Source organism: Cryptomeria japonica, chromosome 3 (genome assembly GCF_030272615.1).
Source record: "Cryptomeria japonica chromosome 3, Sugi_1.0, whole genome shotgun sequence".
NCBI classification, from domain to species: Eukaryota; Viridiplantae; Streptophyta; class Pinopsida; order Cupressales; family Cupressaceae; genus Cryptomeria; species Cryptomeria japonica.
The window spans coordinates 398,712,474-398,732,807 of record NC_081407.1 but is presented as its reverse complement, the minus strand read 5'-3'; the positions used below and the strand labels follow the sequence as shown (position 1 = coordinate 398,732,807).

Here is a 20,334-nt window from a genome sequence, read left to right as displayed (position 1 = left end):
TTAATTTTTAAAAAGAATATACAATGGTACGAGCATTTGTAATATTTTAATTTGTCGATTATAAATTTTTTTGAATTTCTAATTTCCTTTTCATTCACTCTCTTATTTTAGATGTCAAAACCATATTTTTGAGTTTTACAATTGGTGCACGAGGACAAAAACCCCATGAGGTATCTATTTGAAGCTATGCATAGAACCAAAAAAGCAATACACCATTTGTAAAAGGTCGAATAGAACCAAATATGAACCCATGTGGCACATTATTGATTGGAGGTGGAACCAACTCCTCCACCAGCATATTCATATTGTTGCCTACTATTTGAGCCCAAAGTTTATCTTCCCCCTTCATTTAGAGCAGCTGTAAAGGTTACGCTAAGCCTCAATGTGTATATTGAGAGGTTGATCCCTAATGAGAACCTTTGTGAACTTGAACACAATGAACTACTAAGTTATAAGAGGGCATAAGAGGCATTATTTTCTTCAACTTTATGCATTGGTGGGAGAGACACTCTACAACCATGTTAAAAAAAAAATTTAGTTTTAATTTGTAATTTATTTTACGTTTACTAAAATATTAATATACAACAATGTTAAAATTGTCTTCCTTATATATTTGCAGTGGAAAGATTTAGGTGCCACAACACCTAAACCTCAAAGATTGCCATCTGCATTCTATCCCAGCCCTGTAACACATCTAGTTGTGAGCACAAATGCAGAGTTTTTTAGGCCATTCACACAAAAAAAACACAAAAAATTGATTCTAAAGTGCTTGAATAAAGTGCTTGAATGACCTTGTGTTTGTGCAATTAAACAACTGGAAGTATGAATAAAGGGGACAATGGCAAGATACACATCATGTACTAGACCTCAATGAATTGATCCATGTTCAGATTGAGTTGTTGAGACTCAGAATGTGAATCCACTATTTACAACTACTGAGATTGCTGGTCTAGCGAGGGATGAAGCCAAATAGAAAGCAAATGTGGCAGCATATCAGGCTTCAAAAGTTGATTTTAGCGAGTCATTAGAGGCGAGGCCACCACATACACAACTTGGTCCTATGCCTGAGACTCTTGTTGTGACTCCTATTGAGGGTACCATAGCTATACCATACACTTCCATGATGCCCATACAGTGGCAACAAACTTTCTAAGTTTTCGTCTTAGAAAAAATTATGGTGTGTAATTTTTTTCATATCAAAATTGGATGTTTACATGTAATGACACTTTAAACTCATTGTTTTGTCTACAAAGTGTAGTAAACTTCAATTTTGATCTATATATGAAGGAAATTGGTAATATAGTTTAAAATTTAGTAATATATATGTTTTTTAAGCATATTTATAAAAATTAATGTATTTTCAACGTTTGATAAATCTGGTGGGTTATTGTAGAGGTTTCCGCAAGTTTTTGCAAGTCTCGAGTTTTTGAAAAAATTGAGTCTGTCATGTAATTGCTGAGTCAACTACAATGTTTTCCCTTCAATGAATATTTGGAATATTTACTTATACCTTTACTTTCATCATATTTAATAACCCTAGTGGCTTTCCTATCCTAGCTAGCATGAGAGCGTTTGAACACAGACTTTTTATATCTCTACTCACTTGTACTCAAAGAACTTGTTCAATTCTTACACTTCACACTTCCCATAAAATGCACTAGTGTTGAAAAGTTACCTTTGCAAACTTCCCATGGGTGCCGCAAACAAATAACTTAAGAAATTACTGATCATACCAATATCCCTCCTAAACTTGACAAGGGGCTATGGAATGTTAAAATACAATGCAGAACATCCATCCTTAGCAACAATTTTCTAACTAAGAAAGTGTCTTTGAAAAAACAATGTAATAAGTACTATTAATGCTCCAAATAAGTTGTTTGAGCTCCATACAAGGCTCATTCCACGAATGGTCTTCCCACAACCATTGGGGTGTCTCTACTATAATTGTGTTCCAATAAGAACCAAAACAACCCATTAACAAAGTTGCCATCAAAATCATAGAGACAAACTAGCAATCAAAGAAAAGCCCAAGAATAATAGTGGATCCTTGAGCACGTATTACACAACAAGCAATCAAAGAAAAGCCCAAGAATAATAGTGGATCCTTGAGCACTTATTACACAACAAGGTCTTCCACCAACATATGTCATTTCCCATCCACAACACAATAGATGTGAAGCAGCAACCATAAGATATTGCTGACAGTATCATTTAGCGGTGAAACACAATCATGAATCCATTGTTGAATACCATGCCTTGGAAACCACGTGGATGTATTGCTGAAGTAATGAGTTGATATTACGTAGTCAAACAAAACTAAAAATGTCAAGACCAATCATCAATTCATCCACCATCAATCTGCACAACACTACAAGTATCAATCACAAATTTTTCCATCTACACTTCTTCATATTCAAAGTGTTAACCAATAAGCATGCATAGAGGTTGGCATTCCAATATCATTAGCAAAAGAAATTTCAATACCTAGGCTGAGATTGGTCGGCATTTCAATATAACTTTTAGGTTTGCAAGCATTTTAAGGATTCTTTTATTAAAATCTATAGTATGAGTGAGGTTAGGGTTACTATTACAGATTTTTTTAATTACTATGTATAATGATTCTAATCCTAGCCATAATGATTTTTTTTTATTTTTTTTGAAGATTTCAACTCCATGCAACGAAAAAGGAATTTTACTTGGGAGTATGGCACAATCCTCCGTAAATCACACATTTGATTTCTTTTACTTTATTTTAAAGATTTCAATTTATCATGCCATATAAAAAGAACTTTACTTGGGCATATGGCACAATCCTCCATAAACCAAACAAAGAATCAAATGCATTTTTTGTGGCCTTGAATGCTATGGATGCATTTATCAGTTCAAATGGCATTTGCCAAAAGTGCCAAGTATGATGTTAAGAATTGCAAACACATCAAGCTTTAGTGACTCTAGAGTCCTATGCAAAAAATAATACAAAGAAGGTGAGGATGACAATTGGACTAAAATCCTATGAGGCCAAAGTTGACCCTTTAGATGACAATAAGCCATCACAATAGCTTATACTAGATCTTTAACACCTTATTTAACTTCACAACAACCTAACACATGTTGGTTGAAAATTTTGTACACCTGGGGATGTACAAAATTGTGGTTTCAGCCACAGTGTGTGAGTCTGATACTCTCCTAATTTAGGGAAGGCTCCCCCTATCTACAAACTAAACTAATCTAATATGGGTGGGACAGCAGTCTTTCTTCTTCTTTCAAGAAAAACTATACTCTTTTCTCTTCACAAAAAAGTAATAGCAATTGAAAATAGATAACAGCAAATACAAAAATGAGACTTTTTTGTAGGATTTTTGGAACATAAAGGGAAGCAAAGTTTCCATGAAGGCACAAAGACCCCCTTCACTTCCCCGGGACGGGAAAACAGAAAAAAAGCTCAAAGTCTTCAACTATCTATTCTCCTATCAACCTTTTTGGATGATTTTCTGCTAACTAAGCACAATATGTAGCAACTCAAAGTCTAACTACATGATGCACTTCACCTTACATGCACAAGTTTTAAAAATAGAAGCAGCACAAAGTCTACAAGCTATCTTCCCACTTTAACTTTCCACACTAGTTTCAAATATGATAAGCAGCTCAAAGTCTGCAAGACCAAATCGGAACACCAAACATATAACTCTAATAACAATTAGCAGCTCGAAGTTTGCAAGATTGAATTTAAATCCCTCTTTCACAATAGAACAAAACTCACAATCAACTCTAGAAAATGTCGTCACATAACTTCTTGAATTGGCACAAAGTCTCAACACAACTTGCCTCTTTTATTGAAAGCAATCGTATTTACATCTAAGCTCAAAGTCTTAGAGTGCACATACAAACTGACAAAATTTTGTTGCATTGCCAAAAGATATCCATTACAATAGATCCCCTCAAGTATTTATAGGAGAGGAACCTTGAGAAAAAGGTGGGAGGATCCTAACTAACTTGAGAAATTCTCTCAACCACCATGGCTTATTCCAACTACAATCCTAATTGAACTCAATTTGTAGTTGCTTTACATGTAATTACAAAAGTGCAAGTGATGAGTTAACTTGCAATTACAAAGTTTTTTTGTTTTTTTTACTTGTAACTTGTCAAAACAAAATTACAATTAAAACTATTCTATGTGTCCAAAGACACGACTCTAACTGCTTCATCCTTTGTCTGTGATGATTTTCATGCTGCTTTAGGATGCTAGAACTTGAAATATTATGGATCAATGCAGACATCTTGAACCGGAACAGGAACTTGCATCCTTAATGATCTTTGTGTCTTTGGCCAACGAACTTCAACCTTATCTTCTTGCTTGGGGTAGTACTAGATTTTCAGGAGGGAAAGGGTTGCCTTCCTCTTTTCATGTCATGACCATCTCTGTCTTGAAAGCATTCTATGTTTTCAACCATGAATTGTTGTTGTATCTCTTCTTTGTATCATCCTCCAATCTTGAAATCTGCTTGCAAAATAAGGCCCAAGCCTTAATCCATTGATTTGGTAGATCGTGTGTGCAAACCGAACTGACAAGGTAAGGAATAAACTGATGCAAAAATGGGCTCACAAGTGAATTTTGAGTTCTGGAAGCTGCATTACATGTGTGGGAAAAACAAGAGCATTAACTTGCAATTGTGGAGAACAAACATGCAACTTCATACGTGTAATGGGTAAACACAAGTGCAACACAAGTTTGCACTTGTAATTGGACCTTTAAAACTCATTTTCAAGTGTTTTTTGAGTGCATTTTGGACCGATTTCAGGTTCTGGATGGCTGATTGCAAGTGAAGACTTTAAATGGGAAAAATGAATTAAGGTGTGAAATGAGTGGATGAAATGGTGGGAATGGTATTTACGGATGATGGCAATGAATATGAGTGAAAATGAAAAGATTTTGGGAGGATCATCTTTATGAAAATGGGAAGAACTTTCAACTTGTAATCAAGTTTTAAAAACCCGATTTTGAAAGGATGAGCATTTTTCAACTTAGAAACTTGGAATTTCACCAAAAAATGGTTAAGGTTTTTCAACCAAAGGGGAAGATCAATTATTTTCATCTCACTTGCAATCGGTTTTTTAAATCCCGAATGCAAGCAAAGAAGGAAAATGGGGAAAGACAATGCAATTTACAAATTGCTTTGCAAACTTGGAACAAAGGGGAAAAATCTCTCACAAAACCGATTTTAGGCATGAACTAACAAAACTAACATATATACAAATTGACCAAGGAAACCAAAACAAACCAAATAAGAAAAGAAAACAAGAACAAGGAAAGAAAAGATTACCTTGATCAACAAAACGACCTCCCAAGAACAAGAAGCAATCCTTGAAAGAGAAGATTGAAACTCTTAAATAGACATCAAACCACACTCCAAACCCTAGCCACGTTTTTGAAAAAAACGCCATATGTAGCAAAACACCTATCAAATGCATGAAGAATCAGTCAAATAATGCATTCAATCTCCACGCCTAGGTTCTAGAAGCCAAAACAACTTAGGAGAACCAAGATTCATGGAACTTCAAGAAGAAAATCGTGGCATTTCATGAAACACATGTTTGCTGTTAAAATGATTTTGAACCAGCAAAACGTCTTCCAAATGGCATGAAAAGAGTTTGAAGCTGCATAAAAATAGGTATGAAACCAAAACGCCTTCCTCCTCCTAAGATTTCTCCACAAAAATCGTTTGAAATCTTCAACAAAATCAACTTCTATAGCTGGTCGGGTTCTTGAGGAAGAACAAGTTTAAAATTTCAAAGAACACATGAAATCGGGTTTCTAAAACCCATTTGCAAGTTTAAAAATGTTTACTTTTCATGCATTAAGGCAAAATCGGGTTTCTGAGAGCAAACTACAAGTTTAAAATACATGTAAAAGGAAATCAAAACTCCCTCTACAAGATTTAAACAACTCAACAAAAGACTAATAAAGGGAAAATAAAATTCCTTTTACAAGTCACAAAAATAACTTGTAATAGGAAAATAAAATCCTTATTACAACTTAAAGTGACTTTATAAAACTTGTAATGGAGGAGAAAAACCCCTACCATAACTTAAAATCACTTAAGTGGAACTTTTTAAATAAATTACAAGTTTATTTAAACTTTATAATTTAAAGTTCACTTGTAATATGTCTAAAACGTTCCTGCAATAACTTAAAAACCCAAAAAGCAACAAGGGGGAAATAAAAAGTAAGTTACAAGTTCTATTTTTCATAAAGTGCTCTTGTAATTAACTTAAAATTTCCCACATGCAGTCAAGGAGAAAAAACCCGAAATTGAAGGAAAAACATAGCAAACGAACCCAGAATGCGATGAAATTTGAATCATGGTTTGAGTATAAATTGAGGATTAGTCCAGTCCAGGGGTAAGGCAAAATTATGCCTCGGGAAGTGTGCCATAGAGTAAAATTTTCATTTTTTGACAAAAATTTAATGTAATGGTCCATCATTTTTTAAGACAAAAATGAGGACAACAACACAAAAGGTGCAAACATTAATGCCTTCTTCGCGCCTCATACTACAGAAAATACATGTCCAATTGTTAAAAATATGGGGTGGAAAAATACTATTCATGAACAAGCCAAAACAAACATTATCAATATTCAATGTTATTGAAGCTTGTCATCCGAAGCTGCTAGATCTCCATTCTAGTTGACTATGGTAGATACAATTGTAATTGTGGGTTCTAGGTTCAAAGCCCCTCATATGAGACTTTAGGGACTAACAAGTTGAGGGATGCAACACAACTTGTGAGTGAAGTCTTAGATAAACATAACAAGTAGTGAGCTAAAACTAGCTGCACTATCATGTCAAATGAATAGAGAAAAAAGAGTCATACTCTCTGAGATTTCCTTGTGGCATTTGTTCTTGGCACAATTTTCTTCAAGTCAGTGGATGTGTCAAATAGAGTATAATCAATGTAGAAATTTTTCACTCTAATAAATGAGGTGATTGTTGAGGTAGGGCCACGACATGAGGTCCAATTTGCAATAGATAATTGACGAAGAAAAAAACATTTGGGTTTTCCAATTCATTAAGAAGAAAGATTTTTGCATTTATGGTAAAAACAATATATCATATCTAATGCAGCCCTCAATGACTAAACCAGAAACAACCCCATGTTTGTCCTCAAATTTTGACAAATAAAATAATTAATAAATAAGATTGTGTGAGAGTTTTTGTATGTATCAACTCACAAACAATCTAATCCAGAAGAAAACAGCAATTAGTATTTTGTATTGTGGAAATTTAAGAGCATTAAATAAAATAGAACCAAGGCATTTAGTTGATAGATCAGCAAAGTAATTCTAAGATGAATAATAGAAGAAAGAAACATATATCCAATATCAACCACATGTCAAATGGAGTAATGATGAACATCTATATGCGTGGTGCAAGCCTAATAAACTCGATGTTTCACCAACTTTAAGACACAGAAATGTCACCAAAAACGAAGTCATTGTATTCTGAGGAAGTTGGAGATCACACAAAATTCAGCACAGCCAATAGGGGTAGGACCCAACAATGATAACTAGGCACCACAACCATAACACCCATAGAACTTGAATGGTAGGTTGAGGACCCAAGTATAGGATTTGCATTTGTATACACATCTAGATTTATGTTTGATTAAAATATTAGAATTATGTATTTATGATAGTAACTAAATAGAATTTTGTTACTTTTGCAGTTGAAACCTAAGAGTGACTTGACTATATCAATCAAGCACTCATAGAGATGGATCTGCAGAACTAATTGGAGATTGATATATGTAACAACTACCGATCTTTGTAGATAAGGGATGCCATGACAAGATTAAGATACCATTGAGGTCATATTGCTCACAATAAAGTAAAAATAGGTGGAAGTGAGAGTAGGCTGAGCCACTGTTAAGGTCATATTGATCATACTAGAGGAAGATTAGGTGGCAACAATAGTGGATAAACTATTCGAAAAGGTGGACAAGCTGAGAGTTGAGGTTATACAAAACATATATCTAATATCAACCGCTTGTCAAATGGAATAATGATGAACACATATGCATTTGGTACAATGCACAATAAACCGGATGCTTCACCAACTTTAAAACACCCAAATCTCACAGAAGATAGTCTCATTGTATTCTGAGGAGGTTGGAGATCACCCAAAATTAAACATAGCCAATCTACTTCACAACTAGCACCAACAACTATTTTATAGTCAGCTTTAGTCGAACATAAAGTTATGGTATGTTCAAGCAAACTTTGACACAAACCCCAAAGAGAAAAACTAGCCAATGGTTGATCTCCAAATATCAACTGAACCAGCAAAATCAAAGCTTGTATAGCTTATCAATGTATAATATTCTGTCCTCTAATAGAGGATGGCAAAGTCAAGGATACCTTTGGCATAGCACAACGTATGTTCTGCTACTTGTCAAAGAACAAGCTTCAATTGGAACAAAATCTAAGAGATAGCAAGCAGCAAATCAAAGATCCAATCATATGGATATAAGCTATACTAAACTACCACCAATTATCTGTACACTGATTCATCAATTGGTGATGACTAACTAGCAGTAAAACAAAATATGGTCACATGCATATAAGCTATAGAGTAATTCATCACATTCTCTAGTTCACGGAAATAATTTGTTTTGCACACCTCTCATGCACCAAACCATCTCCATGATTGTCATGTTTCTCCTCTTAACCACCTAATTCTATTTAGAGATGTACAGCACCATCAACTATGTTTAATGCCCTCCCTTCTCACAGTAATCCTTGAGTTACTTGGAAGAGAAGTCACTCCCATTATCGGATAGCAAAAACTTCAATCCATCTACATGTTTGATTATCAACTAATGGCTCAAATTTGATAACGGAACCCAAGAATCAAAATTCTTCTTCAGAAAGTAGACCACACCTCTGCTTTACATCACAGACTACACTATCTCCATGATTGTCATATTCGTCCTCTGCAACATGTGATATGATCTGATGCACTAGAAACAAAGAACTAGCAACTAGTTGCATAACTGTTGTCTCAAAAAGATGCCATGAAAGCATACTCATAAGAGTCTTGCTACACCCTAGTTGTTGCCACAGTAGCCTCAGCCCATGGCTTCTTGTGGGATATCTAGCTAAATGTTTATTCGCATGTTCGAGAGGTGTCGTGTAACTTTTTGGGGCATGCTTTTGGGATGGGGATTGAAACTAATGCAGAAAAGGTGGCAAAAATTAAGAAACTGGCAATCCTTAGGATTAGGAACCTTAGGACTAGGAATAACCAAGGCCTTGAGCCAAATGAACATTCAGAAATGATCATCTAATATACTTTGGCGTTAGGCAGATGAGTTGCATTAAGGTAAACTACAGTGTAACCAAGAAAGAGGACTCAGCCTTATTTCTGCTGTTAAAAAGTAAGAATTTTTTGGAAGGTAAAATTTTATTGTTATAATGGAAGATCAAGCACTAAAGTATTATTGTAAATAAGCCTAACTGATATTTAGCATACCAACATGGATATTATTTTTGCAAGAATGTGATTTTCATACTGTGGATGGTGCAGAAAAAAGCACCTAAATGCAGATCAGTTTTTCAGGCCTTTGATGGTATGGGCTCTTCCTATATTAATTATGACTTTCCCAATGCAACTTGGATTCTTGTTTAAGCAACTCCTAGTTGAGTATATAGCTATACACAATTATCTAAGTTCGTTCAACTTTCCTGATAGCGCCACAGCTAAAGCCAACAGGATTCCTATACCATGTATGAGATGATGGAAAGTATTGATGAACCATGGAGTAAGACAAAGTAAATGAGTTTACCAAATAATTTCATAATGGCAGGTGTAGTGGACACTATTCAGAGAAAATGACAAGAAGAAAGATTTTGTATGCAAGTTGCCATTGGCGAACATTTTTCAAAAACTGCATCAACTATTGCAAGATTTCTGACATTACCAGACATGTGTAAAGCATAGGACATCATCATCACTGTAATGCCCTATTTGACCTCTTGGTCCTTCTGAGAAATGGGAGATAGAGATAGACATTGTGGTGGTTACAACTTACTTCACCAAGTGGGTCAAATCCAAACCCAACTTTGACAGGAGAAATCTCAAAGCTGACATATGAACATATTTTGAGCATGTTTTAATGTCCTGTGGAGATTGTAACGGACCTAGGAACCCACTTCATTGATAGAGTGATAGAGGACTTAGAGAACAGGTTCACTAGCAACCATAAGAAGACAGCCACATATACACTAAGTGGTATTGTCAAGGTGGAGTACACAAATCATGTGTTCAGTCAACTTGTATCCAAGGATACGTGGAACAAGAGAATTCACAGCACTGTGAGTGTGGACACATCAAGCCACAACAAAGACATAAATTGTGTATCTCTTCCAGATAGCATATGCTATTGATCATGCTCTCCATTTCAAAAGGGAGGTTCCAGCCTTGATCATAATCATAAAGAAAGGAATGGACAAAGGTAAGTTCATCAAGAACAAGATGGCCCAACTTCACTTGCTTAAAGAAATGAAGTAGATGACAATAGACAACATTACCAAGAACATTAAGCAAAAGCAATTTCAAAAGAAGATCCAATAAATAACACTCCAAGTGAATGATTGGTCATTGTTTACAAATGTTCTTATAATATGATAAAGCACAATAAACTTCCTCATGTGTGGATGAGACCCTACAATATGTGGGTAATGCATGATAATAGTGCTTACCAACATAAAGAATAAATGACAATCCAATATGAAAGTGGATCAATCCTAACAAGATGAAGATATTCCAAATGGCAATTCAAGACATCCTGTGGACAAAGTTGAATTGTAAACACCCAAAATAATTATACATGGCACATCCTATAAGTTATCAGCCCCTTCCAATGAATAACAGTTCCCACAGTAAAATATTGTAAAACTAACTAGTAAATAATTCATGTTACCCATCAAAATATTTTTAAGGAATACTATGAAATTGATGGGTACCAAAGAAAAATGATCAATATCATGTAAATCATCATAATGTATCTAAGATATTTTAGAAAATATTACTATTCACATGAACGGGATGTAAAAACCCAAAGGTACTCTATAGGCATCAAACCCCTACCCTTGAGGCATCCAAGCATCAAAGTATCATGTCATAGAACTGCTCACTTGGATTATCAAAACCAAGGAAATTAAGAAAATATGAATATGTGTCATAAGTTGCAAGACAAACCAAGAAACAATCAACTAATGAAGGAAAACCTGCAAATGCAATTGAGAATGCAAACAAGTATCTTGCCACCAATAAAGTAGTCTTGTTGACCCATATTATCATCCTAATCATGAATTTTGTCATTATTGACATCAGCATATTGACAAATTGCACAAGCGTCATCATTAAAGACAACAAAGTTTTGATTATTTCCTAAAACATTAGCATATTCCTACAATGGATCGAGAATATGATGGCTATCAATATTGATCTAGAATGTATATACCTTGATTTGATGCATCATTAATCTGAAAAAATATCAAGATCCAACAGTCTTATCTCCTTCGTGTGCTTATAGTACAGGTACCAGGAACAAAAATTTCTGTTCTTTCAGGAATTCTAAAAATTTGGGAATCTAGAATTTCCAATCAAAAAAATTGTTATAACTTCTATAGGAATTGAAAATTCTGGGACAAATAAGACAAATTCAGTCGGTCCAAAAATCTGGAACCAGCAGGAATTGGTAACCATGGAGCCTTCAAAGACTTAAAAAAACAAAGAAGATTTTCATCACTGGTTAAAGGTTTTCACAATGCTTCAAGATAAAAGCTCTTCAAGAACAGGGGACATATAGTAAACCTAGCTCCTACTTCATATTACAAGCTTATCTTGCGTATTAAAAATCATGTATTATAATCCATCGTTAAAGGCATAAGGGAACAACTACCAAACAGTCTCCCTCTTCAACGAATATTTGGAAAGTAAGTTTCCATGAAGCATCAAGGAGAAACCCAGGGTTGCAAGAGCTAAATATCTCATAAAAAATTCAGATGACACCTTCAGATGGCTTCTGCAAATTATATTCCCCTAAGAACCAACGATGACAGAGGAGGGAGATTTCCTCATAGTTATGAATGCTATGGTGAAAGGGGAAACACATATTGGAAGGTTTCAAGCAGGTGAGAAATATTGTGAGGAATTCTGACTTAATCTGCTTCAAGCATTGCTTCAAAGAAGTATAAAACCAGGGTCCTGTTACAAGTGCAGTAGGCATGGTGACTTCTCGTCCTTATCCAACTCTTCTAAGGAAGATTGGCCAAAACCATAGTTTTGAAACTCAACAAGCAATGAATGCATGCATAAAATTTTCCGAAGTGATTGGCGAGCACTCGCCAAAAAATAGTCAGCCAACACAGGATTATTAATTCTTTTTCAAAAAATTTCCCTTGTGGATTGAACATTTTTTCAAGAATTTTCCTTGCAATGATTCTCTAAATTAATTTCTTATGTTCTGTAATAGCATTTTGCATGCTTAGTCCCAAATCCAAATCAAAATTTTGGGCAGCCAAGTTTTGGCAGGTCCAATTTAAAACTATGGCCCAGATTATGTCTATTTCTCTTCAATGACAACCAAACAACATTGCAAGACAATACAATGATTATTTAGATTCATTGCATTAAAAAAGCCCTTACAGGGGATTTTGCGCTTCTATATACAATATAGTTGTTGTGGATGCAAAGGCTACAAAAGCACCCTTGGTTTTCTCTGTTTCTCTCCGCTAGTTTCAATGTATATACTCATGAAGTTGATAATGGGAGTGGCTAGCAGATTACAAGTCAAGAAGGGTGAAATTCCCTTTAATAGAACACTCTCTACTAAGCAGCTAACGATGATTTTTAAAATCAAATTGGGAGTTAACCAAAAACATCCTCAAGGAGAAAAAATGGATGTCTACTCAAGGCATCAAGTTAACTAATTCCAGTGCTGTAGACTCATTTCTCTTCAATTTGGTCAATAATATTGTGGAAAAGGATTTATTTATTTGGGTTGAAGAAGTCTTGCTATAGGGGAGGGAGGTGCACCTCCCTAAATAGGAGGATTTGATAACTAACTGTTTGAGAGACCACACAAGGCACAACCAAGCAATCAGCCACTATGTTGGTGTAAGATGGTTCGTCACCAACCACCACGGCTAAGCTGGTAGATTCAAACCCTAAGGTTTTTTCAAAAGAAATTAAAAACTTTCAAAAATCTAAAGTAACTATTCGGCTTTCATGGATTTTGAGAAACCGAAGTCAGTGGAAGTGGACAAGATAGTGATGATCTACTTGTTAGCAGAGACCAATGCCTAGTGTTAAGACATTTGTAGAGTTCAAGTAGTGTTCTGCCTACACAAAAGCTCAATTTAGGTGCAGACAATACTCCCCCTTCGCATAGAAGGATAAAGTGCATATGATGAAGGGCCCTTATCACACCTAAGGCAGTCAGAGCTCAATGAAGATCTTGCCTAGCAAGTACCCCTTTCTCTCACCATTCAAGATGATATGTCTGAATATGTCACAATGGAACTGAAGACGAAAAATTGCTAGCAGCTTTGCAAGTAAGAAAACTTTTCATTGTGCAAATGGGGGTGCCAATTCCCAAATGTAGTGGTGAGAATGGCCATTGAGGCAGAGGATGTCACAAGAAACAAGGATAGAGGATGGTGCACTCTAAATGTGGTGATTATTAATTCAATCAATTCAATCTTTAAATAGTTAAACCTTCAATTCAACATCCACAACCTAAGTTGCCGGTCCCGGTTTGGATTCGGATTTTGGTTCCAGAATCGGGTTCACAAATTCGTTCAGATTTATTTTGGGGTGGGTTCAGGTTCGCTTTGGGTTCGCCCGTACAAAAACATATAAAAATAAAAATATATACATATATGCAGCAGCAAATAAGTTCATAATACACCACTGTCAAGTGTCTCATCCCCAAATGAGATATGTTTTACCTTTTCGGCCTTTTTAGTGGTCTATTTTAGGGTTGGAGGGTCAAGTTGACCAAATAGGCAATAAAAAAACTTCAAAAAAATTGAAAAAACATGTTTAATTGCCAAAATTTGGCCTGGGTTCTGCCACTGAATTTCAAATTCGGTGGAAATTCCCCAAAATTCACCCCAGGTCCTTCTCAGCAAACCCACAGGGCAAATTCAGGACCCTGGACAAATTTGGAGAGAATTTCTAGAGGACCAGAATTTCGACAGAACCAAACCAGGACCCAGCGATTTTCCAGAAGAATCTGGCAACTTAGTCCACAACTGATACAACTCATGTCAGCACAAAAATCAACAACATGAACTATGTTGTTATATACAAGTTTTCAGTCCTTTGAAAACTTAAGTCTTTCATTCCTTCGAAGACAGTCTGCATATCAAACTTCTATCTTGTTCCCATCTTTATACTAATTCAGCTAAAAATCAAATCTCACAAAAAACAACAAAAATCAAATTGAAGTATGTTGTTACATACAAGTTTTTTTCCTTCGAAAAACATAGTCTTTCATTCCTTCGAAGACAATCTATATATCAAACTTCTATCTTGCTCCTATCTTTAAACTAATTTATCTAAAAATCTAATCTTGCAAAAATCAGCTATACTTACAAAAAACTTTATCATCACTTATAAGCTAGCTTACCTAGTTCGCCCCTTGGCAACCCTGGTACCAGTCCGGGTCCCTGGTTCGGGTCCGGTGCGACCTTGGTTCGACCAGGGTTCGCAAAAATCAGAGGTGGTTTGACCTGGCTCAAACCCGGGCGGACCCAAGTCGAACCGACCCAAAAAGCCATATTTTATGCAAAAATTAATTATTTTATGGAATCCGCCATGTAAAAAGTGAATTTTATACCCTAAAAGTGACTTCTAAAACACTATCTTGGCTCATTTCTCCTCAATTTGTGTTCCAAAATCAAATAGGAGTTGAAGACTGATTTTTGAAGCTTCAACAAGTGTTGCAGCATCATTTCCATACATTTGCAAGCTCCCATTGGCTACAAGAGGTAGGTTTTTTACCATTTTTTTCCAACTATTTTTGTTTCACAAATTGTCAAACATGAAACATTAATTGTTTTTCATGATTTTTTTTTTGTTTTTGAATATGTTTATGTTATTTCTTGCCATAGGAACTAGAATGGCATCTACCTCTTCCTCCATTGGCAATGAACAAACAATTACAAAACAAAGAAATGATCCAAATTCTCCCTTATGGAAGTATGTTGACATTTTAAAACCACTTCCAGGAGGTGGGGTGTGATGTCCCCTTCTAGCTAGAGACTTTAGTCTAGCAGTGGTTTGGCCTATTATTGGACCCTCGTAGGCTAACACAGATGGAAGGGGGGTCAGTTTGGGCACAGGAGGAGTTGGTTGTCTGGTGATTTGTCTTCCGCAGAGCTCAGTGCCTTTGATTTGGTATTCAAGGATGTTTTAGACTCCATTTGGTTGAAAATTACTATTTTTAGCAGTATGTTTTAGTCACATGGAGAATAATTGTACCGACTCATGTTTCAGACGATGTAGCCAGATTCATAGTATTGATGGAGTTATGAATTTTACAGCCAATTGATATTAATTAAATGGTTAATGATTTAATATTAAGTCCAAATTACTTAATATTAAATCACTTAAGTGAAGGGGTCTTTCATCATTGAAAGGGGGCCACTTTTTATATTAGTTGAACTGGGAAATATTTTACCATGAACTATAGTCTCCATATTTTTAAATGTTAATCATTTAAATGATTAAATGATGGAAATCGTACCTTTTGGGGAGCTGCACCAAGACCCTAAGTTAGGCGTTAAAAAGAGGGAGAGAGACTTTGTTGAGGGATTATTGATTATTGACAACCTTGAATTGATTTTTTTGCTCTTGCTTGGAGACCAAGGGTTTCTACTTGCAGCCACCATTGGAGAACGAAGATTCTTCTCTGTGCTTCCATCTGAACCGGTGAAATACCCAGCGAACTTGGAATATTGGAGGGTTCTATACTGGGACTCTATTTGTGCTTCAGTTGGAGAGATTTGGTGAAGATTGGATCAGATAGTGAAGGGATTATATTGCAGAATCAGAGAGAAGGGTTACAGCAGAGGAGCAGCAGTATTTAAGACAGCCACAACAAGTATTTGCAGGCCTCATCAAACTTGGTGCAAATTCCAAGAAATTGCGATTTTATTATAAGGGTTTCAAAAAATGTAAAAGTCCAAAGGAGGATGGTGATCTATGGTTTCTTGGCAATGAATTTGTGACGCAATTTCAGAGCAATAAATCTACTTGCTGTTGGGAGGAAAAATCAGGTTCTTTCTTGTTTTTTTTCCAACATTGCTTATATTGTGAATTTACTTGGTAGAGATCAGATTTCTTCCTTGTTATTTTATTTAAATCTATGTTCAAAAACGTCCAAAAAAACCATAAAAACTATTCAAAAACAATCACACAAAAAAGAACAGCAACAGAACCTTCAAGGGTTCCTACATGGGGGATTCCGTTGGAGATGCCAAGGATGTGGTATTGAACGTAATAGTTCATATTATCGGGTGTAGGCCATTTGTGTGGAATAAAAGGAAGAAGCATCAAAAAATGCCCTAGAAAAGATGGTAAACCTATACCAGATGAGACAGTGATGAAATATATTAGGGAGCATGAGGAGGCAGAAGAGAGAGAAGCCCATAGATTGAATCAAACCGCACCAAAGAAAAAAAGGGGTAATCCCGATGTTGTAGTAGAAGACCACCCCTTCTTTTCCACAAATGAACCTGAAAGTGAACCACCCTTGACACGCAAAAGAACAAAGGGGCCTTTAGTAACCGCATTTCAAAATGAGAGTAGAGACATTGCTGACCAAGATGTAGAAAGGTGCATTTGTGCAAATGGGTTGACTTTCAATGTTGTTTGCTCCCCATATTGGAAGCAAATGATAAAAAGTGTTAATGAAGCTCCAAGAGGGTATAAGGGCCCAGGTTATGAGAAGGTACGTGGAACATTATTGGACAAAGAGGTGAAGAGGGTTGAAGATGCATTGAAACCTATAAAGGATTCATGGGTTGAGACAAGTGTAACAATTGTTTCAGATGGGTGGAAAGATGCTAAAAATCGTCCCTTGATCAATGTCATAGCGGTGTCCCCTAATGGGACAATGTTTTTGAAAGCTGTGGATTGTGAGGGCCAAGTAAAAGATGGCCAGTTTATTGCAGAAATTCTCATCTCCGCCATTGAGTCAGTGGGACCCCGCAATGTTGTCCAAGTCATAACGGACAATGCAAGAAATTGTAGAGTTGTTGGTTTGTTGGTTGAGGAACGTTATGATCGCATCTTTTGGACACCTTGTGCGGTCCATTCACTCAAACTTATGCTACAAAGGATTGGGACTAAAATAAAATGGGTCAAAGATGTGTATGCAGAGGCTGAGGACATCCAGATGTTCATCACAAACCACCACATGTCTCAAGGGATTTTTAGATCCGTTTCAAATTTGGAGATATTGAAGGTAAGTGAAATAGTAATTTAATTTTACATTTTCTGATTTTTTTAATTTCAATGTTCATAATATCATTGTGTAAGCTATATTGTGTATTCTTCTTTAAAGTTTGGCTTTATTTTTTAATCATTTTGGCATTAATTTGTGTTATAGGTTGTTGAGACCCATTTTGCATCAAACATAATCATCTTAAGACGACTTGTGAAAGTTAGAGTGGCACTATGCAATATGGTGATCAGCAACAATTGGACTGTATGGAAGCAAAGTAGCAGTGAGAGGGCAGAAAAAATTAGGGAGAGAATATTGAATGAGAAATGGTGGGATCTTGTTACATATCTCCTAAGTATCACTGAGCCCATTATGAGCATGATTCGCTATACCGACATGGATAGGCCTTGCATTGGTGAGATTTATGATGGCATTGACTCCATGCTTGAAAAAATAAAGTTCACTATAAATGCAAAAGAGAATGACCCCGAGGAGAAATTCTTCAAAGAAGTGAAAGCAATTATTGTAGAAAGGTGGAATAAGATGACCACTCCTTTGCATCTTCTTGCCTATGCTTTGACACCAAAGTACTATAGCAATCAATTTCTTGATAAACCAGGAAAGCTTCCACCATGGAGAGATCTAGAAGTATCTAATGGGGGTACAAGGCAGCATTTCTTAGACAATATCCTGATGATGATTTGCGAGATATTGTTACAAATGAATTCATAGAATTCGCAAATGGGAATGGTCTAAGTGTTGATGCACTTCGTCATAGATCCAAGAAGGATGCTCATAGCCGGTGGTACTTCCATGGTGCATGCTTCCAACACCTACAACCCCTCGCTGTAAAAGTTTTATCACAAGTTTAATTAATTAAAATTTATAACAAGTTTATTTATAGTTTACATTGTCTTCATAGGTTGCTAGTAATTTTGAATTTTAATTTTATTAATGTATAACTTTTTTTGTTTACTTTGTCTTCATAGGTTGCTAGTTCATCTGCTTCAAAAAGAAATTGGAGCACACTCTTTCATCCACTCAGTAAAGCGCAATAGGTTGCTATCAAAAAGAGTGGAGAATTTAGCATATGTGCATTCCAATCTACGTCTTCTTTCACACAAACAACGTGACTACATACAAGGGGAAACAAAGATGTGGGATATAGAGCCAAAGCATACTGATTTGGATGCTCCCGCTTCTCAGCTTCTTGCATTGACACTTGATGACTCGGAGAGCGAGCAAACTTACAGTGCAAGTGCAAGTGGCGTTGGCTCATCTAATGTTAATGTCAATGATGAGAAGGATGAGGAGGAGGAGGAGGAGGATGAATTAGCTGATCCATTTGATGATTAAACTTTATATTGCTGAAAGTTGAAACAATGATACTTGAATATTTTGCATTTTGATATTAAACTTGATGTATATGATGCTATTATGGTATGATCATGATGCTATGATTACAAGTTTATGTTTGTTTTGTTGTTTATATGATGCTATGTGACATGCTAATCTTAATTCATGCTTATAGGCTGCACAAATATTAAAATATATATATATATATATATATATATATATATATATATATATATATATATATATATATATATATATATATATATATATATATATATATATATTTACATGTTTTTGTACTAACGAACCCAAACCCCTTTTCAAAATTTTGCCGTACCGGTTCTTCGAACCCGAACCGGTGCCCGAACCTGAACCGGCAAGCTAGCTTATAAGGACAAGATGGAAGATAAGCCTAAATCACTTAACTATATTTATTTAGCTAAATAAAAGACTTTCACGTTAGTCTTCAAAGCAAAATGAAAAATAGAATAACTCAAACCACTTGAAATCTTTCCATACATTCACACTGAACTTTGTGTGAAAGTTCCTATCTAAGCTAAAAAAAACTCAACAATTTAGAAGTGATTTTGTATTGCAACTCTGGCTGCCTTCCCAAGCTTTATGCTGATAGGAACAGTTTTCACAAGTGAGGACACAAGATACCCAATAAACTCCCTTATTTAACTGTTAAAAACCAAAGTATTATAGTATATAAAACCTACGTCAAATAGTTCATGGCTCTTAGATGTACACCTATTAGATGTTATAATATCCATCTACAATTAGCATAGATGGCATACTTCATTCGTTTCTATAATTTATTTATATATTTTATAATATTATATTAATCCTTTATGAAACTCAAGTAAAGGATCTTTGATCTATTACATTTTAATAAGGTGTAGAGTGTAATGAGGTCCCTTGATCTAAACCAAGTTTGCTTACCTCAAGCAAACAAGAAATTAAGGTAAGAATATTATAATTTCTGATAACAGTTAAAACTTATGCTTCTTGGTTGCATATTATAATATAACCTCAATCGCACAGCAAAATCTCATGTTAGCTGTATTCCCAAGCTTTATGCCGATAGGAACACTTTTCACAAGTGAGGATACGCAATAAATAACTGTTAAAAAACCAATATATTATTAATTATAGTATATAAAACCTAAGTCGAATAAGTCATGACTCTTAGATGTATACCTATTGGATGTTATAAACATCCATCTACCATTAGTGTAGATGGAATACTTCATTCGTTTATATAATTATTTATATATTTTATATTATTTCTTTATAAATTTCAAGTAATGGATCTTTGGTCTATTACATCCATAGAAATGAGACTCGGACTCTGCGCGGACTCGGCAAGGCTGACCCGAATCAGGACTTGGCAAAAAATCGGCAAGACTCGGCAGGACTCAACAAAAACTCGACAGGACTCAGCAAAAAACCAGTTTCT

General features: G+C 35.4%; 1 protein-coding gene across 2 annotated transcripts in view; it reads right to left on the bottom strand.

Moving 5' to 3' along the window:
- The window catches only part of LOC131047855 (serine/threonine protein phosphatase 2A 55 kDa regulatory subunit B beta isoform), an 87,487-nt gene that overhangs the window by 50,585 nt on the left and 16,568 nt on the right, over window positions 1–20,334 (bottom strand). The gene's annotated exons all lie outside the window — the stretch shown is intronic.